We start from the raw sequence: 22,762 nt of genomic DNA on the forward strand, positions 1-22,762 counted from the left end.
TGTCCAATAATGCCATGAATTAAGTTGCCCAATGGTACATAGACAAAATAAACTCATTTAGTACACAATAACTGTCTTCTTAATACTACTAACTTCTTTACTCAAAAACCAAGTGATATGGTTAGGGACCGTTTTTTTAATAGTCATTTTTATCGCTATTTCCCATCAACTTAGTATAATATATGGTAATATATGGTAAATCCACGTTAACCAAAAGATTATCTTCCTATATACAGGCTCTTTCCTATGAAGTACCTCTAATAGTTACTAAACAAAACTACTAAACCATTTAGTTTAATCATAAATAATTTGCAGAATATAGTCTAGCTGAGAAAGTTAAAAGTTTAATATTAATGTGCAAATGTACTCATAAACTAAATGTATTAATGATGGTATAACCTATTAAAACTGGACAATTGTTTTAACCTAGTTATTATTAAATGGCATTGCCACACTCAATACAATGTCTATAATATGTATAGGTATTTGTTATAAATTACAAATGTAATAAAATATATTGTATTTGTTACTCAATATCAGTTATGTATATTATTATAATGTGTATACAAAATTATATATAAATTTATTTAACACTAAAACCACAATACACATATTACTGAAAGAATGTACAATATTAAAACTAATTGCTTTACTCTTATTATAATTTTCCTTATGTATATAAAAAGGTTCTTCTACATAGAGAATAGCTTTGGTAATTAGAGGAGTAATAACTTAATTAGTTAAAATAACAATCATTTTTTTTATCATGAGATTAATCACTCACAGTACATTTGTTAGTATGTAACATAAACTAATTGACAATGATAATATTATAGTTCATGACTAGATCAAATTTCCTGAATAATAGTTCTTTGATTGAAAACATTTAAAAGCTTTAGGATGAAAGAATTCTATCAGTCTTGGATCTCTATCTTCAAGAAGACCACTGTTCACAGTTCTAGCTTGACCAATAGTGGGTGGACATGGGAAATCAGAACGTACTTTTTCTAATAGTTGTTGACCAATACTAGATGGTTCACTGATAGACCATGTTTTACATGCAGACCATAGTTTAGTGCCACTAGATTGTTTATTGGTTGATACTATCCATATTATATCTGTCCATTGAGTGACTTTCCTTTCTGCTTTATCAAACAATGTTAGATTTTGCAAATTCTACCTTTAGCTTCAATGGGAAAATAATAGCAGTAAAAAGATTGATTATTGGAGTGTGATATAATAGGTATTGTGACAGTAGCTGACCCAGTATTAGCTACATCACTGTCTAGTGTGGTCACTTGTTCTAATGTAGGGGACATCATTAGATATCTGGAAGATATGTAACTTAATGTCAACAAGTAAATCTGAGGAGTAATGACATTTTTGTAATTGGTTTAGTTAGAGATAGTGTTGACCATATTAATGTAATATTATCTCCTACATGTATAAGTAGTTAATGAGAGCTAATGTCAACAGAAGTAACATCTTCATCCAGCCTACAGATGAAATAAGTAAAAAAACTTAAAGTTAAAATCATTACTTACGTGAATAAAATGATGATTCCCTTTCATATTTAAATCCATTATGAAACAGTTGTACATTCACTCTTCCTATATTAATGTACTGTTCTATAGGAGGTATCACACTCAGGGTTTCATGTAAGAATGAATAGTTACAATAGGAGCCTCTTGCATGACCCTTCTGAAACAAGTTGAGATACAAGTATTGGCTATCAGATTCAATTGTACAATAGGTAAATGGGGTCAATGTAAGTATTTTTAAGGTTCCAGTCACAAGGAGTGTTCAAAAATATGGGATTAATATACGTATTGTTACAAGTTTGAGTGATAGTAGTTTCTCCTTCAGAGGCCACAATCTTTGTAGAGTGCTTTATTGATGGTTCAGGAAATGGTACAAGGAGGAACTTTTTACCCCTAGTCACTGTCAGAGGGATCTGCTCTAAAACATAATCACAGTACCCACACCCCCCCCCCCCCCCCCCCACAGCCAATACTTGAGTTTTGAGAAGAACGCATTCCATCACCATTGTTCATTTGATAGTAACCACACTCATGTCTACTGATAACTGTTAAAGATTTATTTGAAAATAATTCATGTGCAGTTAAATCATCTGCAAGCTCCAATCAGAAGTGTTTGCATTAAATGTAGTCTAATGGTATAAGTATTGCCAGCATGATAATAACAGTTCAGTTGCTGGACCTTGGAGGGTCTTCTGGAAATTTATCATCTCTGTAGGCACAATAGTTATATAATAGTGTGTCCTCATTTCCAACTAAAAGAAAGACACTCTGGTCTTCCACCAGCTATCTATTGATACCATGTAATATTCATATTGTTGTAGTCCCATATTGATGTACGGATATGCTAAGTATTCAGCATTTCATAACTCACAGTTGTCTAGTGTAATTTATTGGTTGATTTTCAAATGATAAATAACAAAATTCAAATCAATCTACAAAAAATCTAATATAATAGAACTAACTACAATATATAGTGTACTGGTATATATGTCATAGTACATGTTAACTAGGTGTGACTATATAGTCCTCTCCCTCAATAGAGTAACTAAAATATTAATTGTGTTCTTGTGGTTCATTTTGTATTAAATATTGAGAAGATCAATGCAAGTGACTATACCATGTGTGTGTTGTTTTCGTTTAACAACTCCTTCATTAGTAGCTATTAGAAAGAGAGAGAGAGAGTAATTGTGATTTGTGAAACAAATGGTATCAATATCTCATATAATAAACACTTACTTCAGCATTCTGTCCTAGTAATAACAGGAAAGTGATTACGAGAACATGAGAGATGACCCAATTGAGTAGCAATATCTAGCATTCATAATACTTGTTTTGCTAGGATATTTATCATCTACAAAAGGTACAATAGTTATAGTAGTGTTATACTGATTTCCAACTAAAAGAGACAAACTCTGGTGGCCCTGCCACTCACCTGTGCTACTATATATTGATACCATATAACATTCATATCATTGTAGACCCATATGATGTATGGATATACACTGAGGTCACTACAAACAACTGAGATGGGGAGTGTTGTTATCATTGGAATAGATGTGAGTTATAATATAGTCCAGCATTATCAGGTAGTATTACAAGAGCAGAAAATATCAAACAGATGTATTACCAGTGTAGTACTAACCAGTACTATTGTGATTCTATCCTATACATAGCTCCATGTTGGAGTTAACTGACTGGCAATAATATGAGTTCTCTTGTAAATTGACTAAATGACTCTATCTCAGTATACCAATATAGAAATGAACTCTATAAGTAGAAAGCTGATCATTGGTTGTTTTAGGGAAAAAATATACACAACTAATTGTTGGAGACAATAATTAGATACTAGCTAGTAATCAATTTACAAACTGCAGCTAACAAAAAAATGACGACTAGCTTCAGTTTGATCTCTTTCTCTCCCTCAATACTCTTTCTCTCTCTCTCTCTCTTTATTCTTCCATTATGGACAAACAAACACACTCTTATAAACAAAGTAGGCAATGGTTTCAAGTCTAATAACTAAATTACTATAGTATGAGGTATATCATGGGTATTTACTAATAAACAAAACTTCAATGTGTACATTTTGTGTCCAAGTGTTAACAGTGTATCCACACTAGTATCATGTTATTACTAGAGTAATAACTGTTGTCATATAAACTAAATATTATAACAACATTAACAACAGTATATATAATGTATGATATTATATGTCAGAGTACATGTTGACTATATAGACCTTCCTTTATTTAAATAACCCCACAAATGTAATAGCACTCTTATGGTTCTCTCTCTCTCTCTTTGTACCAGTGAAGGAGTTGTTAGTAGTATAGTCACTGTCATTGGTCTTTTCAACTATTCAATCCAAAATGGAAGAGAGAGAGAGAAATCAATTGTAATTTGGAATACATCAGTCTTTATTACTTTGTCATTCTGTCCTAGTAGTTTATAGCAATTTCAAAGTGATCATGATTGACAACACAATAGGATTAGCAATGAGATAAGTACCTGAAGACTCTGACAATGATGGTAATGGACTGTAGGTATGTAGAATCTTAATTTAAATCATGAGTTGATCAGCTAATGTGATGACATATGTGTTGAGATGACTAAGAGTACTTTCAATGGAGGACAAGGTGAAATATTTAATATTTTTCAGTCCAAGATACCTTTAATTTCTGTATGAGTTACCAATTATATGTTGCAATACAAATGTGTCATAGTGTTTGGACCTGATGTAGACAAAACAGCAAGATCCAAAAAATATTTAAGGACTTATTTGACTAACTCTTATATATAGTTGAGCTTTGACTTAAAACTATTCAATGTCATAAAAGCAAATGTTATTATTATACTCTATTCTCAGAGATTATCAAAATATCAAATACCCTTTTATCAAAAACCATATTCACAATACTTTATCAGATGAATACATGTGATGTGCAAGAATATGAAAACAGTTTACATAACATTATAATAATTTAGATATCTCAGGACACATCACTCCACTCTGAAAGACATGTGTATTTCTACATGTGACCTCTCCCATGATCTATAAAAATTCTCTCAATCTTTTTATATGTTCATATATAGTGTGACTGCTATATATTGAACATAAAATTCATTGAGAACAGTTTACATGCTCTGCCAGCACAACAAACCATAAATTACTGCAGTAACTGTTAACATAAAATATGAAAAAATGATATTACAATCATTTTTGTTCAAAAACTGAAGATAAATGAAGATACAGCACAAAAAAATAGCAAATTTCATATTTAACTTGGAAATATACAAAAGCAATTATAATTAAGTACAAAACAACACTACACTCTTTAAATGTAATGTATTTATTGTTAATCACTGTTTGTCAAATTGTTCTAAAAATTGATCACTCATCTCAAGCTTCTCTAGATCTTTAGAGTCAAGAGACATTTTAGTGGTCTTCTTTTTCAGCACCAGTACTACCACTAAAACTATTATCACTACAACAAGTAGTAGAACACCAAGACCTACTAAAACTCCAACAATAACACCAACAATATTATCATCAGTTGATTGTTTGTATTGTAGGAGCTAATAAAATGTATAGTATGAGAAACAATTGTATTATCAACTATAATAACTAATAAATAAATTTATCATGAAAGAAAATTTTTTTAATTCTAACTTACTTGTTACTTCATTCTTACAAGACTCTCCAGTAAATCCAGGTAAACAATGACAGCTATAATTCCTACCATGAGGTTGACATGTACCACCATTACAAGGATTAGGATTACAGGGTGTATGAACTACTAACAATTAGTAAATTTAGTTTGCTCATAATAACAGTGATTCCTCACCAGTAATATTACAAAACTGTCTCCTTCATATCCTTCTTCACAAGCACACATATTAGTATCCACACAAGATCCATGAACACATGATGGATTACATGTAACTAATGTTCAATATTGAAAAGAAGCCAAAAATAATTAACTTACTTCTTTGCTTTTGTTCACAAAATTCTCCAGTACAGCCAGGTAGACATGTACAGATGTAATTTCCAGCATGATATTGACATGTACCATTATTGTTACAAACATTTTCATTACATGTTGAGTAAACTACAATATTAATACAAGTAGTTTATCTATTGAATTATGTAACTGTGTCATTCAGTACTATGATATCACAAGTGTCTCCTTCATAACCTTCTCCACAAGCACACACATTAGTATCCACACAAGCACCATGAACACAGGATGGATTACAACTTACTATGAATGAGACAGTAGTCAATAGAGTGAATGAGTGTTATTACTTACTTGGTTTGGATAAATTAACTAGTTGTTCAAGTTCCTGTCCTCCTCGATAAGTAGCCTCTCCAATCTCAATTCTTCCAGTAGTTGCTATATCAAAACTTACAGAACACATCATCTCCACAAATATCATTAGCTTTTTTTTCCAGACCAGTATCAGAAAAGGAAGGTTCATACACAGGAATGAATGATGGAAAATAGTATGTAGACCAGCTTTGTCCAAAATGATATGTAAACAAACTGTCACTATGGCTATCAATGATCCCTTAATAAAATTTAGAATTATTATAAATTCTAATTAGCATACACTTACATGTAATTCCAAACTTTTCATGTATCTCTTGTATAGTAGAGTTTAATGATAATATTGTTCCAGTTCCTTGGAGTAAGGTCATCTGTCTTATCACCATTATATGGACCCATTAGTCCTTGAGTTTTGCTTTGATAACTCTCAGGGAGGGCTAACAATAAGGACAGATATAAAAACCATTTCTTCTTGTACTTGTAGAAATGCACCACTTGAGAATGGTAGCACTGACTGTGGTGTTACCAGATTTAATGATGGTCACATTTTCAAAGTCTTGAATTTTTAATTCATCAAAGTTAGCTCTTTCTCCATCAACAAGAGTAATCACAGAAGTGATATTGTCAACTGTTTCTATTTCAAACTGAACTGTACTTGAACTCTTTTCTTTGGCTACACAAGCTGAGAAGACAGTAGCATTTGCAACACTTCCCAATGAAGTTTTAACTTCAATCATTCTTCCTTGTAGTGTAAATGATTCATCATTTGTCTCAATGAGAACAAACTCTCCCTTTCCATTAAATGTGTACTTGTGAAGATCAAGAGTCACAATATGTGGATCACCAATTATGATAGCTAATGAATGACAAATTATTATAAATTACAAAAGAAATCAAGTGTTAATCTTACAAATTGAAACCACACTGGCAAGCATGCTTGTTATCCATGAACTATATTCTATAATACTGTTAATATGATACATACTCACCAGGTATTGGAGGAGTGTAAGCTGTTCCATTATCTGAAGGACGCCTTTCATAGTAAAAATCACAACTAGTTAGTGTTCCTTTACAACAGAAGATATATGGTAGGATATCTTCAAATTGATGTTTAATCAAGTTACTCAAGTAATTCAATCTAGTACTACCAACTGTAGATACTTTATCTACTGATCCTCCCCTGGTGGTCCCACAATTAGATTACCATCTCTACCATAGCAACATTCATTACCTGCTCCTTTATTAGTCCTACAAATGTACATAATTATATTAATAATATAAATGTGTATATAATATAGTACACAGATCATTGTATAGTAGTTGTACAGCTATTTTTCAAATATAAGCTACATGTGAATACTATAATATATCGTTTGTTATTATAGATTAGTGTGACTCATTAGTTATGTAGTAGTAAATAAGATACCTAAACAGATCTACAATGTATGTATTCACATAATGGTTTCGTCATATAATTAGTTAATCGTCTACACTAATGACTTTAATTTTTTTATAACACTGCACAATTAAGATCCATAACATAGATTCTAATTAAATTAAATTCCATACATGGCTATATAATTATATAGTTAATATATGATAGTACATTAAGTGTATAAGCATTACATCTGATGATTATTATTAGTAAGGACTTGCATATAAACTAGTTTTAGTGTGTCACAAGTCTATGCATACACATCTCTAGTAAATCCATGTTTTCCAAACTCAATAAATGTGTTCAACATCCTGCTAATATACAGTACCATATATATAAAGTCATATTCATGTATGAAACTCATATAATGAATGCATATGTTAAAGTGACATAATCAATTTTATCAGTGCTATTAGAGAGGTAATAGCAGTATATAAGTGAATTACATACTAAAATTAAACCATTTTACATACAACAACTACTCTACATAGACTGTTAACTTATATAATATTACTAGTTATATCTACCTACATCATATGTTGCTTGAAATAAACAATTTAATAGAAGACAGGATATCTACTGTTGTATACATTAACTGTTTGACTTACATTACTATCCACATCAGTATGCTGCATATAGAATACAGGATATCTACTATTCTACATCATACTTGTCTATGTTTGCCATATAGGATACCTAAAGGAAGTTCTATGTTGTCCATAATCCCACAATCTCATATGATATGAAATGGGACTGTGAAATTTCAAGGGAATTCTGATGGCAGATTTGCACAACACTGTTCTATACTAGACTGTTGATTTACATCACTGCCTACATCACATGTTGAATTAGTAGTTCTTAGAAGAAGACAGGATATCAATTACTATACATAATTTTTTAGTCTTCTAGTTAACTCAAAGTGGGTAGTAGTATTTCTTTTGGTAAATGATTTCAAAATAACTCATTTAATAAACAAAAGCTGCCTTTTTTTACTACTACTAACTTTAACTTGTTTACTCAAAACCATGTGATATGGATAGAGACTATATATTGTATTTGTTACTCAATATCAGTTATGTATATCATTATATTTGTGAATACAAAAATTATATACAATGTTTTTAACACTAACCACAATAAACCACATTACTTGTATTACTGAAAGAATGCACAATATTAAAACTAATTGCTTTATTCTTATTATAATTTTCCTTATGTATAGAAAAGTTATTCTACTTTGAGAGTAGCTTGGTAATTATAGAGTAATAACTTAATTAGTTTTATCATGAGATTTAATCACTCACAGGTACATTGGTTAGTATGTAACATAAACTAATTAATAGTTAGATAGTTCATGGCTGAATCAACTTACCTTTTAATAGTTCTTTGATGAAAAATTTTAAAAGCTTTAGGATGAAAGAATTCTATCAGTCTTGGGATCTCTATCTTCAAGAAGACCACTGTTCACAGTTCTAGCTTGACCAATAGTGGGTGGACATGGGAAATCAGAACGTACTTTTTCTAATAGTTGTTGACCAATACTAGATGGTTCACTGATAGACCATGTTTTACATGCAGACCATAGTTTAGTACCACTAGATTGTTTATTGGTTGATACTATCCATATTATATCTGTCCATTGAGTGACTTTCCTTTTGCTGCTATCAAACAATGTTAGATTTTGCAAATTACTACCTTTAGCTTCAATGGAAATAATAGCAGTATAAACAGATTGATTACTGGAGTGTGATATAATAGGTATTATGACAGTAGCTGACTCCAGTATTAGCTACACCACTGTCTAGTGTGGTCACTTGTTCTAATGTAGGGACATCATTAGATATTTGGAAGATATGTAACTTAATGTCAACAAGTAAATCCGAGGGTATGTAGATGTAATGACATCTTGTAATGGTTTAGTTAGAGATACTGTGACCATGTTAATGTAATATTATCTCCTACATGTATAAGTAGTTTGTGAGAGCTAATGTCAGCATGATTATCATCTTCAATGTGTCCTATACAGAAGAGTTAAGTCAAAAATACTTAAATTTAAATCATTACTTACGTGAATAAAATGATGATTCCCTTTCATATTTAAATCTATTATGAAACAGTTGTACATTCACTAATCCTATCTTTCTTAGTCTAGGGGTGTAACACATATACTTGTCTTTGACTAACATAGACACCATCCACTTTAATACATCAAATAAACAATATAACTTATCAGTAGGTTTAATATAAGTGGGTCCAGTTAGTATTACTGGTACACCACCTAATACATTACCATACCATGGATTGAGTTGAAGAGCACCTATTAGTAACAATAATGAGAGATAAATGAAATAAGTTTAATTGTCTAACCTGTATTGATAATGTTTAGATCATTCCTGTTAAGTATGTATACCCTTCTGTATTGAAATAATAGGATTTCATACTTCCATATCCAATTACACTAAGACCAGCAGTAATATCAGTATGATGTAAAACATGAGGTAGAGGTGTCATCAAATTCATGAACTGTTCATATCCTATAATGTCACCATTATAACCATGAATAGGTTCCCAGTCCCAGTTATAAGGTTTACCATCTAATAGAACATCAGTTGTGTAGTTCTTGCAATTTGAATGTAATGACGATCAAACAAGTCAGGAAATGAACTGTTCAGTGGTACATAGACCACTTTATTAATGTACTGTTCTATAGGAGGTATCACAGTCAGAGTTTCATGTACAAATGAAAAGTTATAATAGGATTTCTTACATGTCCTTCTGAAACAAGTTGAGAACAAGTATTGGCTTATCAGATTCAATGGTACAATAGGTAACTGGATCAAATGTAAGTATTGTAAAGTTCCAGTCACCAGGAAATGTCAAAAAATGTGCTATTAATTAATGTATTGTTACAAGTTTGAATGATAGTAGTTTCTCCTTCAGAGGCCACAATCTTTGTGTAGTGATGCACTAATGTTTCAGGAAATGGTACAAGGAGGAACTTTTTACCCCAAGTCACTGTAGGAGGGATCTGCTCTGTAACATAATCACAACCCCACCACCACCAATCATATTGTGAGAAGTACACATCTAACCACCATTGTTGATTTGATACTATACACACATCATGTCCACTGATAATTGTTAAAGGTTTATTTGAAATAATTTGAGTACCAGTTAAATCATTGCTGCTCCAATCAGAAATGTTTGCATCAAATGTAGTGTAATGGTATAAGTGTTGCCAGCATTGATAGTAATAGTTGGGTTGTTTGGATTTGAGGGTCTTCTGGAACTACTATCATCTGTGTAGGTACAATAGCTATAGTAGTGTTGTCCTCATTTCCAACTAAAAGAAACAAACTTTGGTCTCCCACCAGCTATCTAAAGATACCACATAATATTCATATCGCTGTAGTCCCATATTGATGTATGGATATGCTAAGTATTCAGCATTGAGATCATAGTCCATAGACATCACAACAACTGATATAGGAGTGTTCTCATCATTAGAATAGATATGAATTCCTTTGAATCGTTCTGCATAATTTCCATTACGTGGTTCAACATTATCAGGTAGTATTACAAGAGCAGGACTATTAACAGATGCAATACCAGTGTAGTACCAAACCTGTACTCTTGTGGTTCCATTTAATACCTACTCTACTGTGAAGTTAACTGGTTGGACTGATAATGTAGTGATGGTGAGTTCTCTTGTATAGTGCCAACTTGACCTCAGTATACTAACATAGAAATGAACTCCATATGTAGAAAGCTGACCATGGTTATCTTTGGAAAATATACAGAAATCACTGTTGGAGAATATAATGTTACATCACTTGGTTACTAGTTAATGATCTACTTACAGACTGAAGTTAATAGAACAGTGTAGACTAGCTTCATTTTGATATTTCTCCCTCTCTCTCTTCCAATATGGACAAACAAGTGCACTCTTATAAATGCAGTCACTGGCGGATCTAGGGAGGTGCCTGGGGTGCACAGGCATTTATTCTATAATAATATTCATAATCAATCATTAAGTCACAACATGTGGTACATAATTATTACTTTAAGTATATTCATAGCAAATACTTGCAGCCACACCTTACAATTAAAATGTGTGCTATGAAGTAAATTTTATGAATATTTATTAGGGTTAAAAATTTTGCCGCGCGCGTAGCGAGCGGTCTGTGCACCTCTATTTTTACACTATGGATCCGCCGGTGACAGTAGTAGTTTTTCAATGGCTTCAGTGATCTACCATATTATGTGATAACATACTTAACTGTACATTAGTAATAATGTACTCGTATATAGTATGTTCTCAATATGGTGTTAATATAATGTTAATAAGTTTATAAATATTACAATAACATTATGATCTTCATTAGCTGATTATTAAAATGATAAATAACAAAATTCAAATCAATCTACATAAAGTCTAATATAATAGAAAAAACTACAATATATAGTGTACTGGTATTGTATGTCAAAGTACATGTTAACTAGTTTGACTACATAGCTCTCCCCCTCAATAGAGTAACTAAAATCTAACTGTGTTCTTGTGGTTCATTTTGTATTAAATAGTTGAGAAGATCAATACTAGTGACTATACAATGTATGTGCTGTTTATGTTTAACAACTCCTTCACTAGTAGCTATGAGAGACAGAGAGAGAGAGAGAGAGAGTCAATTGTGATTTATGAAACAAGCAGTATAAACACTTACTTGGTTGTTCTATCCTAGTAATTACAGCAAAGTGATCACGATTGAGAACACGAGAAAGATGACCCAATGGAGTATTATATCTATTATTACAATTCTAACAGTATTAACTAACCATTTCAAATTGTTTGTAGAGGACTTTAGTAACTGGATCTGAGGACTTTACAGTACCTATTAACATTTTGGATGTCATATTAGTCAGTGTGACACACACCTCTACTTCACTATTAATTGACAGAGAAAATCAGTATATAACAAACAGTTATGTACTGATTTCACTATAACACTATACTATAATATAATATGACCTATATGTATATAAATTATATATTACTATTATATGTATTGTACATGTATGGTTGTCTTAATTAGTCTTGTTATGAGGTCAACTTTATTATTGGTCGTAAACACAATATATCACATTTATAATATATGAATATCTGTTGCTATTATTAAATAGTGGAGTATGATATATACCCATTCTTGTCTACCACTGGCATTTGATCAATAGCTTCAGATCTAATATCTTAAGAGTATCACTACAAGACACATCAGATTGAACTGTTATTGAGGAGATATTTCTAAGACACTTATAGGTTGTTTCCACCACCTAACAGAGAGAAGGAAATGTATTGGAAGATACAGATGACTCCATATATCCTTTATCAACCATCCAATCATCATTGATAAATTTAGTCCTATCAGAATAAAAAAGCACCAATGTTATTATATAGTAGTATTACAGGTAATAACTTTACTAAACAAAAGTCTATCATATCTACTAATATATATATATATATATATATATATATATATATATATATATATATATACAAATGTACTGTATAATATACTGACATATAATTTCTGACAGAGTCTGGTAAAAGAACTACACAACGTTGTCTTTTTGTAACTTCTGAGCAGCTTTTACAGCTGCAGCCACAGCACTACCACTAGAACCACCTATATGTGAGGAGGAGAAATACATTAAGACTACTTCTAAAGTTTGTGAACTCATAGTTAGTACATTAAAAATTGCATTAGTTCTATGCTCAATTACCTGATAAACAGTAACTGATGTCTCATTTAATTTTATCAGGTTAAGCTAATATAGAGCCTATATGAATAACCTAGTGACAAATGATAGAGGACTTTAAATGAATAATTATACTTTTTACCTTAACATTTGGCATCTTCTCTTTCATTTTCCTTCCAATACCTGTGAGACCAGTACCTACTGCTGAGTAAATTATTAACTAGTGCAATGGTAAATTATGTTAGAATATTATCATTATCTGTTTGTCTATCATTCTGACTGTATATTGACATCTATTTCTTTGTAAAAATATTATAAATGTACACATGTATCTCTTTGTCTATAGGTCAACTTGATATGGTAGTTATTGGTGCTAGTACAGGTACTGTCGTAGTGAGCTAATAGGTTACCATGATGACGATACTGTAAAAATACACATGTGCATTTAATGCTTGATACAGTTAATATATATTTATTTAAGAAGTTTATTTAACAAGACTTTGTGTGTACTATTGTCTGTATATTACACAGACTTTATGTGTACTATACAGAAACATAGAACACACACAATGGAAGTACAATAATCAACACTGAGTGTACAATAATCAGTTCAATAGCTAAAGTATTTGGTATGTACCTGATCTAAAATATGTGAGTTTGGTTCTCTTTTTTAATCTCCAAGCAACTCCAATATGAGATTCTATAGTCAACATGAGATAATAATAGTAAATACAATATTACATAAATTCAAATATAATATTATAGATAAAATTAGCAAACAGAATTTCTTTAAAATGACCAGTATTTGGCACAATTTATAATATTGGTGTTACAAAAAGTAGTAATTGTGTCGAGTTAAAAGCATCAAATTTTTTCTGCTATACAGTACATTAATACTTAATATGGTCTGTAGAAATATAGTGATTTCCTGACCTGCTGAATTAAAAGCAGCTGTGGTCAGTGTACGAACTATCTCTGCTCCCAGAGCCTTTAGTACATATACCTAAGAGAGAAAACAACAAAAGTAATAAGTTGTATCATATACATGTAAATTTATATGTAAATATGTAGTGCATGTGTACTGCATATACATATACATATACATGTATGTGTAACTATTGTTCATTTTTTCTGGCATTACTACAATACAGCGATAACCTTTGAAAGTTGCTGCTAAAGCTAGGCCAATACTCATAAAATTAAGGAGATGTACATTAAATTAGTGAACAAATTCATGTCCTTAAAGACTCTAAGTGATCATTAAATCACACATTAATATAACAGTAATAATTACTTTGTGCTAAATAATTAATAATTATTTTGTACAGTGTGTACTATGTACAGCGTGTACTATGCACAGTGTGTACTATGTACAGTGTGTACTATGCACAGTGTGTACTATGTACAGGGTGTACTATGTACAGGGTGTACTATGTACAGTGTGTACTATGTACAGTGTGTACTATGTACAGTGTGTACTATGCACAGTGTGTACTATGTGCAGTGTGTACTATGCACAGTGTGTACTATGTACAGTGTGTACTATGTACAGCGTGTGTACTATGTACAGTGTGTAGTATGTACAGTGTGTACTATGTACAGTGTGTACTATGCACAGTGTGTACTATGTACAGTGTGTACTATGTACAGTGTGTACTATGTACAGTGTATACTATGTACAGTGTGGTGTGTACTATGCACAGTGTGTACTATGTGCAGTGTGTACTATGCACAGTGTGTACTATGTGCAGTGTGTACTATGCACAGTGTGTACTATGTACAGTGTGTACTATGTACAGCGTGTACTATGTACAGTGTGTAGTATGTACAGTGTGTAGTATGTACAGTGTGTACTATGTATAGTGTGTACTATGTACAGTGTGTACTATGCACAGTGTGTACTATGTGCAGTGTGTACTATGCACAGTGTGTACTATGTACAGTGTGTACTATGTACAGCGTGTACTATGTACAGTGTGTAGTATGTACAGTGTGTACTATGTACAGTGTGTACTATGCACAGTGTGTACTATGTACAGTGTGTACTATGTACAGTGTGTACTATGCACAGTGTGTATATGTGGAGTGTGTACTATGCACAGTGTGTACTATGTACAGTGTGTACTATGTACAGCGTGTACTATGTACAGTGTGTAGTATGTACAGTGTGTACTATGTACAGTGTGTACTATGCACAGTGTGTACTATGTACAGTGTGTACTATGTACAGCGTGTACTATGTACAGTGTATACTATGTACAGTGTGGTGTGTACTATGCACAGTGTGTACTATGTGCAGTGTGTACTATGCACAGTGTGTACTATGTGCAGTGTGTACTATGCACAGTGTGTACTATGCACAGTGTGTACTATGTACAGTGTGTACTATGTACAGCGTGTACTATGTACAGTGTGTAGTATGTACAGTGTGTAGTATGTACAGTGTGTACTATGTACAGTGTGTACTATGCACAGTGTGTACTATGTACAGTGTGTACTATGTACAGTGTGTACTATGCACAGTGTGTACTATGTGGAGTGTGTACTATGCACAGTGTGTACTATGTACAGTGTGTACTATGTACAGCGTGTACTATGTACAGTGTGTAGTATGTACAGTGTGTACTATGTACAGTGTGTACTATGCACAGTGTGTACTATGTACAGTGTGTACTATGTACAGCGTGTACTATGTACAGTGTATACTATGTACAGTGTGGTGTGTACTATGCACAGTGTGTACTATGTGCAGTGTGTACTATGCACAGTGTGTACTATGTGCAGTGTGTACTATGCACAGTGTGTACTATGCACAGTGTGTACTATGTACAGTGTGTACTATGCACAGCGTGTACTATGTACAGTGTGTAGTATGTACAGTGTGTAGTATGTACAGTGTGTACTATGTACAGTGTGTACTATGCACAGTGTGTACTATGTACAGTGTGTACTATGCACAGTGTGTACTATGTACAGTGTGTACTATGTACAGTGTGTACTATGTGCAGTGTGTACTATGCACAGTGTGTACTATGTGCAGTGTGTACTATGCACAGTGTGTACTATGCACAGTGTGTACTATGTACAGTGTGTACTATGTACAGCGTGTACTATGTACAGTGTGTAGTATGTACAGTGTGTAGTATGTACAGCGTGTACTATGTACAGTGTGTACTATGCACAGTGTGTACTATGTACAGTGTGTACTATGCACAGTGTGTACTATGTACAGTGTGTACTATGTACAGTGTGTACTATGCACAGTGTGTACTATGTACAGTGTGTACTATGTACAGTGTGTACTATGTGCAGTGTGTACTATGCACAGTGTGTACTATGTGCAGTGTGTACTATGCACAGTGTGTACTATGCATAGTGTGTACTATGTACAGTGTGTACTATGTACAGCGTGTACTATGTACAGCGTGTACTATGTACAGTGTGTAGTATGTACAGTGTGTACTATGTACAGTGTGTAGTATGTACAGTGTGTACTATGTACAGTGTGTACTATGCACAGTGTGTACTATGTACAGTGTGTACTATGTACAGTGTGTACTATGCACAGTGTGTACTATGCATGTGTTATACATGTAGTTGACTATTATCTTAATGTAAGAATTGATCGTGGATCAGTGTTAACTAAAATCATCAGAAATTCATTCAAGTGTACAATAAACAGTAGACTATCAATCTATCAATGACGATATTCTTTTAATACTGATAATACTATACTATGAACTATTAAATATTGTGGTTATTTTATTAACTGAAATATTATCATTAGCTTGGATACTAATAAATATGATCTTATTATCCTAGAAATGTCACAGAATCCTCAAAGGTATAGAGACATATGTATACATTTAAATACTTCTGTCAAGCATTGTGGTATCATCAATATTTGTTGGTCATTATATCTCAACAATTAAATAAAAATTAATTAAAAGTCTTTAACAGTGCTATACTTTAACTATTCTAAAACTTGTTACTAGAAAATAACTATATATTTGTAATACAATGTCTATATGTGATATAGAGTACAATATATCTATCAGAAAATTCCAAACTAGTCAGTTTAATGGTCTCAAAGTCATTTTCTGTTACAATATGAGCATATTAATATATATTATGAATTAGTGAAAGTAGCATATGTATGTATATAGGAGACAGCTATCATAGTGTATACGACTAATTGTATGGACTCAGATCTGCCAGTGCTATATATTAGCTTAGAGAAAAACACTATATTTGTAAAGGCTGTGGGAAAGGTTTTGAACAGTGTAGAATTCTTACAGTAAATAATGTTTTGAGAAGTTATAAATCCTACAATAGATATAATAAATAGTAACAAAGATTTATGAAAACATACACTCTGTGGAACTTAAAGTGCATTTGTCATCACTACTATAAGCTCATTGTGTATCAATGTAATAATCTTGGTAATGTTAAAAAAAACAACAATGTTAACACTACTAGAAATATATGTAACTATTAATATAAGTCTATGCATTACTATAAATAGCATGTTACTATTTATAGAAAAGGACAAATTTTGACTTTATAAGGAGGTCAGACATGTGGTGTACACAAAGATGGACATTTGACATTTGAGTATATAAACTGCACTTTCTAGAACTGGAAGAGAAAGAGAGAGAGAGAGAGAGAGAGAGAGGGATAACATAGGTTAATTTACCTTATTTTACTAATCAAAATATTTATTTCCATCTTTAAAATGTTTCATCATTATTCTTTCATTATCCATCTTGCATAAAAGAAGGCATATTAAAAATATAAAACAGAATAGATGATCAATTAATAACAATGGATGCATGTTAAATTTGTATGGATATATAAATATTCCAATGGATATATTGTACATGTATCAAACATGGTAATGGATCTATAACATAGTAATAAATCTAATCATAAACAATGGATACTTATTTAATCTATATTATTTGGTTTGAATTTACAGATTCATTTTTAACCCTAACTTTGCTTATATTGTTTGCTAAATAGTCAATTTAAATATCATTAGATTCTCTCTTTCTTATTATACTATACAAGAAGTGATTGGTATTTTCTAAGTTTTCATTTTGATAACTCTCCATATAATTATGTGTATAATCTCCCATAAGGAATCTATATTCACTCATCTATCTATCCATCCATTTTTCCATGTATCCATCCACACACCAATAAGCTGTTCATGTACTTATCATTTTATTCACTAATTGATTTATTCAACTATCTGTCCATTAATTCATGTATCTATCCATAAATCCATCCATTTAACTAGGTGGGTTCTCTTAGCACCAAACTCAAAGAGAAGGAGAAATAACTCTCAAAACTACATATAACTTCATATGATTCTATTCTGAGGGTAGCAGAGAACTCCAACAACATCTTGATGTAGTACTAAATGAGAATACTCTCCAACAAATTGAATTAAAAATTGATAAATACAAAAAAAGAGACACAATAAAAGTCAAAAGGATTGATAGTCTCTACCAGCAAGTATGGTATCTGGAAAGGGAAGAAGACCATGTCCACAATGATGTACATACCAGTGGTTATTCTGATCAAGATAAATTGAGTGACAATGATAAAAAGGGGAGTGGTTCCAATAACAGAAAGGTGGAGCTACATGTGCCATATACATTATCTGACTCATTTGTACAAAACCTAAACCATTTAGCTATTTTTTATGGAATCAACACATTCCTTACCTCTAATGATAGCCAAGATTTCATTTACTTAAGACAATACTAAATAAAGTGTTCCCTTATTTTGCCAACAACCAGTTAGTTACATGACTTCAATCAGTTTCCATTTTAACTCTCAAATCCTGAAAGTCTTTTAACTGCTTTTGACCTTCCACTATTTAAGTTGTCAAGCATTACTTTCCATAGTAACCAACAAAACAAAAAAAATAATTTTCTTGTGAATAGTATTAAATTAAATATGATTATAGTAGACAGTCTAACATCAAGTGATTGTTCTATAAACTGTTTATCTTTTTTCATCTGTTCTAAAATAGTTTGAACACTTACAAGTTCACCAGACTACTCATCTTCTCTAAGAGAGCTTGAATACTTACAAGTTCACTAGACTACTCATCTGTCCTCTCTTTCCAATCATTACATATACAACATTTCCCAGTGAAGTTTTAACTTCAATCATTCTTAATTGAAGTGTAAACGATTCATTATTTGTCTCAATGAGAACAAACTCTCCCTTTCCATTAAATGTGTACTTGTGAAGATCAAGAGTCACAATATGTGGATCACCAATTATGATAGCTAATGAATGACAAATTATTATAAATTAAAAAAAATCAGTGTTAATCTTACAAATTGAAACCACACTGGCAAACATGCTTGTTGTTCATGAACCATATTCTATGATATTATTAATATGATACATACTCACCAGGTATTGGAGGAGTGTAAGCTGTTCCATTATCTGAAGGACGTCTTTCATAGTAAATATCACAACTAGTTAGTGTTCCTTTACAACAGAAGATATATGGTAGGATATCTTCAAATTGATGTTTGATCAAGTTACTCAAGTAATTCAATCTAGTACTACCAACTGTAGATACTTTATCTACTGATCCTCCACCTGGTGGTCCCACAATTAGATTACCATCTCTACCATAGCAACATTCATTACCTGATCCTTCATTAGTCCTACAAATGTACATAATTATATTAATAATATAACATGTGTATATAATATAGTATACAGATCATTGTATAGTAGTTGTACAACTATTTTTCAAATATAAGCTACATGTGAATACTATAATATATCAGTTTGTTATTATAGATTAGTGTGACTCATTAGTTATGTAGTAGTAAATAAGATACCTAAAACAGGTCTACAATGTATTTACTCACATAATGGTTTCCTCATATAATTAGTCCATTGCCTACACTAATGACTTTAATTGTTTTATAACACTGTACAATTAGGTGCTACTAACTTGTTTACTCAAGCCAGGTGATGTTTGTAGAGATTGTTAATTTAATAAGTTTATCTTTACTACTAATTCCACCCACTTTGTATAATATATGGGTAAACCACTTAACCAGAATATACAGGCTGTTTTCTATGATGTACCTCTAGTAGTTACAAAAATAGTAACCATTTAGTTTAGTTATTAATATTAGGTGGAATACAGTCTAGCTAAGAAAGTTTAATCTTAATGTGCAAATTTAGTCATAAACTAAATGATTATATGATATATAATCTATTAAAACTGGACAATTGTTTTAACCTAGTTATTATTAAATGCATTGCCAAACTCAATACAATGTCTATCATATACTTTTGTGAACTACAAACTAAATCTATTGTATTTGTTACTTAATATTTGGAGTTATGTATATCATTATAGATTCATGTGACTCATTAGTTATGTAGTAGTAAATAAGATATCTAAACAGGTCTATGATGTATTTACTCACATAATGGTTTCCTCATATAATTAGTTAATCGTCTACACTAATGACTTTAATTGTTTATAACACTACAATTAAGCATCACATTCTAATTAAATTCAATTCCATATTACTATGGTTATATACTAGATAGTTAATATATGCTATCACATTAAGTGTATAAACATTACATTTGATGATTATTCTTAGTAAGGACTTGCATATAACTAGTTTTAGTGTATCAACAAGTCCATGCATACACATCTCTAGTAAATCCACGTTTCCAAACTCAATCAATGTATTCAACAACCTGCTAATGTACAGTACCATATATAATAATAAGTTAATAAGTTATCTTTACTACTAATTCCACCCACTTGGATATGATATATAGCCTATTAAAACTGGACAATTGTTTTAACCTAGTTTTTATTAAATGTATTGCCAAACTCAATACAATGTCTATCATATACTTTTGTGAACTACAAACTAAATCTATTGTATTTGTTACTTAATATTTGGAGTTATGTATATCATTATATTGTGCTTACAAATTTATACACAATGTTATACACAATGTTACTTAACACTTATACACATATTACTTGCATCAATAAGGGAATGTACAGTATCAAAACTAATTAGTCTTATTATAATTTTCCTTATCTATAGAAAGGTTATTCTACTCAGAGAGTAGCTTTGGTAATTAGAGAGTAATAACTTAATTAGTTAAAATAAACAATCAGTTTTAACATGAGATTTAATCACTCACAGTACATTGGTTAGTATGTTATAATAATTATAATTGTATATAATGGATCAACTTAACTTGTAATAGTCCTTTGATGAAAACATTTAAAAGCTTTAGGATGAAAGAATTCTATCACTCTTGTATCTCTATCTTCAAGAAGTCCACTATTTACAGTTCTAGCTTGACCAATACTGGGTGGACATGGGAAATCAGAACGCACTTTTTTCTAATAATTGTTGACCAATACTAGATGGTTCACTGATAGACCATGCTTTACATGTTTAGTACCACTAGATTGTTTATTGGTTGATACTATCCATATTATATCTGTCCATTGAGTGACTGTTCCTTCTGCTTTATCAAATAATGTTAGATTTTGCAAATTACTACCTTTAGCTTCAATGGAAATAATAGCAGTATAAACAGATTGATTACTGGAGTGAGATATAGTAGGTATTGTTACAATAGATGACCCAGTATTAGCTACATCATTGTCTAGTGTCGTCACTTGTTCTAATGTAAAGACATCTTTAGATATTTGGAATATATGTAACATCTTGTAATGGTTTAGTTAGAGATAGTGTTGACCATGTTAATGTAATATTATCTCCTACATGTATAAGTAGTTTATGAGAACCAATGTCAACACGATTATCATCCATCTTCAAAAATACGAAAATTTAAAATCATTATGAAAAATAAAAAAATGAAAAAATGATATTACAATGATTGTTTATTCAAAAACTGAAAATAAATGAAGATGCAGCACAAAAAATAGCAAATTTGATAGTTCTTTATTTAACTTGTAAATATGCAAAAGGCAATTGTAATTAAGTACAAAACAACTCTACAGTCTTTAAATCTAATGTATTTATTGTTAATCACTGTTTGTCAAATTGTTCTGAAAAATGATCACTCATCTCAAGCTTCTCTAGATCTTTAGAGTCAAGAGACATTTTAGTGGTCTTCTTTTTCACCACCAGTACTACCACTAAAACTATTATCACTACAACAAGTAGTAGAACTCCAAGACCTACTACAACTCCAACAATAACACCAAGATTATTATCATCAGATGATTGTTGTATTGTAGGAGCTAATACAATATAAGTATGAGAACAATTGATATTATCAACTATAATAACTAATAATTTATCATGTAAGAAAATTTTTTAATTCTGACTTACTTGTCACTTCATTTTTGCAAGATTCTCCTACAAATCCAGGTAAACAATGACAGCTATAATTCCTACCATGAGTTTGACATGTACCACCATTACAAGGATTAGGATCACAGGGTGAATGAACTACTAACAATTAATAAATTTAGTTTGCTCACAATAACAGTGAATCCTCACCAGTAGTATTACAACTGTCTCCTTCATATCCTTCTTCACAAGCACACATATTAGTATCCACACAAGAACCATGAACACATGGTGGATTACATGTAACTAATGTTCAATCATGTGAAGAAAATTTTTTAATTCTGACTTACTTGTCAC

At 31.4% G+C, this 22,762-nt stretch overlaps 1 pseudogene; it reads right to left on the reverse strand.

The window, feature by feature from the left end:
• Window positions 1-6,347: 6,347 nt before the first annotated feature.
• LOC121392088 overlaps window positions 6,348-22,762 on the reverse strand; it is a 30,349-nt pseudogene continuing 13,934 nt past the window's right edge.

The sequence above is a fragment of the Gigantopelta aegis genome, unplaced genomic scaffold (assembly GCF_016097555.1).
Source record: "Gigantopelta aegis isolate Gae_Host unplaced genomic scaffold, Gae_host_genome ctg3378_pilon_pilon, whole genome shotgun sequence".
NCBI lineage: Eukaryota > Metazoa > Mollusca > Gastropoda > Neomphalida > Peltospiridae > Gigantopelta > Gigantopelta aegis.